General features: G+C 53.8%; 1 long non-coding RNA gene across 1 annotated transcript; it reads left to right on the top strand.

Annotated features, from left to right (window-relative positions):
• The first annotated feature begins 973 nt into the window (after window positions 1-973).
• Window positions 974-2403, top strand: LOC126504197 (uncharacterized). The gene is made up of 3 exons (XR_007592533.1): window positions 974-1060; window positions 2005-2107; window positions 2320-2403. It is a non-coding gene; the product is annotated as an uncharacterized lncRNA (long non-coding RNA).
• Window positions 2404-2834: the final 431 nt, after the last annotated feature.

Raw genomic sequence — 2834 nt, forward strand, 5'->3', positions numbered from 1 at the left:
GGCCACCAAGCGTGGACCCTTGGTCCAGGCACCATAAGAAGTGAGCCGTGTTTGCAGACCCTGCCTTGGGCATTCTGTTCAGCCGACCCACCATAGAATTCAGGTTTCCCCCACGGACCCCAGCTGGTAAAGAAAGACTTAGTGTCATGATGCCACCAGCAGGAACAGAAACAGCTCAGACGTCCACCACAGACCCTGTCTGGATCCCATCTCAGGAATCTTGCTGGTCCCAGCCTCTCACTGGTCTTGGTCACTCCGTGGCTGATAACCAGTTCGTTCCCACTCATGCTGAGCGCATTAGGGCTGGGCAGTTCCAAGCTCTTGAAGGAATAGGGACCGGAGTCAGGGTGGGCTCACAGAATGACCCCAGGGGCGTGACAGATGTACATGGCCTTTAAGATGTGGTACTCGCTGTCTTAAGACACAGCTGTCCCATGTCCTTGGAGTCCTGTAAGGACAGTGGTCTGTTCAAGTGGACATATTCAGATAAGGAGTTTGCATTCTAGGGCTTCTCTTTTTTGAAGACGGCTGAAATAATAGTGACCGTAATCCCCTCTTGCCCTTTGTGGTAGCGCTGGGCTCAGCAGGCAGCCAGATGTCCCCAAACTGCAGGGAAGTGACACCACCCCCCCTTTTGACAGCAGCCAGCCCCACAGGGCTCCTGCAAAGGCCCCAGGGCCTCACCTCACTGCAGGCAGAACTCCAGGGAGTCAAACAAACAGGGGAAGGAAGCTGGTGACACTCTGACCCTGTGACATCAGCGCTCCTGGAGCTCCGCAGGGTGCAGGGGACCTTTTGCGTGGTGAGGGAACTCTGTTCTGCTGCTGTGGGCCCACTTCAAAGCAACTCCCATGGCCTTTGGCTTAGCTTTGATCAACTTGCAGCTGGCTCAGTGAAGGCCTTGACTCATCCTTCCCTGTGAAGGTCATTTGTTACACAGATGGAGGAGGCGGCTGAGAAGGGGGAGTCCAGCCCATTTCCCACAGACAGGCGGCTTCCGGCGTCTCAGTTGATACGTCCGTGGAATGGCATAAAACATCCTTGGGGGGGGTCACAGACGGTGAGTACCTGGGGCCTGCTGTGTTAAGTGTATTAATCTACCCTTAAAAGAAGGTTCTGGAAGAGTATAAAGAACACTAGCCAACAGGGAAACTCAGTCACAGGAAGTGAGTCTCCCTTAGGCTTCCACGGTGATGGGCACAGTCCACATGGACACCGGCCAGTGTGGCAGCCACTGGCCACTTGTGGCAGGCGTGTGGTTGAAACATGGACCCTGCGGTTTGGAAGCAAATTATTTCTCTAAATGTAGACTTTATAGTAAATAACCAGAGTCGCCCGTGGTGACTGGGTTCAGCAGCATCGCACCAGAGACAGGTGCAGAACTGCTCAGCTTCCCCGGAAGGCATGGGGACAGCCTCTGGGCTCTCTGTTCTCTTAGATCAGAAAGTCATTTGGAGCCGCTGAGCCCGGAGGACCCATGCAGACCTCAGACACATGGGTTCCCAAATTCGGCTGTTACTACTTAAGAAGCTGACGTCCGTGAATGGGGGAGGGGAAAAACCCACAACTTCAGATGCTCTTATAAGTGTGGGCCAGCTCTGGTTCAAATAGCTGGCCATGATACTCACGGGGAATGACACCAAACCTCCTCGATGTTGCCAAAGTCTTTCCCTGCTGGGATCTCTGATCCAGGGGGTGGCAATTCAGGAAAGAAGGAAGAATGCATTTGCTCTGACTGGGTGAGGTTCTGGGCTTGTGTGGACGAATCCAGAAAGAGTTGAGCTGGAAAAGTAACTCAGTGGGAAAGACACTCATGGAACCCTGGGTTCTCTGGCCACATGCACCAAGTATGATGGTCTGCAATCAGAACTTAAGAAGCAGAGGTAGGAGAATCAGGAGTTCAAGGACATCCTCAGCTGCATTGTGAGTCTGAGGCCAGCCTGGGGTACATACGATCCTGCTGAAGAAGAAAGTGGTCACTCAATGTTTAAGATTCCTTTACAGCTCTTGCAGAGGACCTGGATTTGATTTCCAGCACCCACATCTGGAGGCTCACAGCTGTCTGTAACTCCAGCTTCAGGGAATCCAGAGCCCTCTTCTGGACTCAGTAGGTACCCGCACACAAATCTAAAAATAAAATAAATCAAGAGAGAGAGAGAGGAAGAAGAAAGACAGACAGAGAGAGAGGGAGAGAGAGAGAGGGAGGGAGGGAGGAAGGAAGGAAGGAAGGAAGGAAGGAAGGAAGGAAGGAAGAAAAGGAAGAAAAGAAGAGAAAGGCGCTGCCTTCACCTATGTCCTGAAGTGCTTCCTGTCTTCCAGGGAACTGTGAGACACGGCTGTCTGTGGCTCGCGTGGCTGTTCGCTCCTGGAGCAGCAGAACCAGTCAGAGCGGTCATGTGTCCACATTCCCACCAGTCATCCAACATAAGTGTGAGCGGCCTGCAGAAGGTTCCCAACCAGAATCTTCCCTGAACATCCCTGGTGTCCTAGCCTTACCCCACCAGTTAGTCCCTCAAGCTAGGCCGGGGTGGCATCTTACACAGCAAAGGCTTACAAGAGCTCCGCATGCTGCCGGCCTACACTCTGGTTCTCACACTCCCGGTGACAAGCAAAGCTTCATGCTGCTTCCTGTGCCAAAATCCTGCCCTGGGGCACAGCTCCGCTGGGATGCCAGGGGCACACCAGCCCACCCCCAGCGTCCACATACACTTCCCACAAAGCTGGTTCAAGATGGAAAGCAGACAGCGCTCTCTGACCAGTGCCAGCGGTAGAGGAGAGCCAGGCCCCTGGGTGGGTTCATGTGGAGGCCTGAGGGGAACAAGGCCGCAGTGTGG

This window comes from Alexandromys fortis, unplaced genomic scaffold (assembly GCF_014885135.2).
Source record: "Alexandromys fortis isolate MF-2015 unplaced genomic scaffold, M_Fortis_MF-2015_v1.1 scaffold_56, whole genome shotgun sequence".
NCBI classification, from domain to species: Eukaryota; Metazoa; Chordata; class Mammalia; order Rodentia; family Cricetidae; genus Alexandromys; species Alexandromys fortis.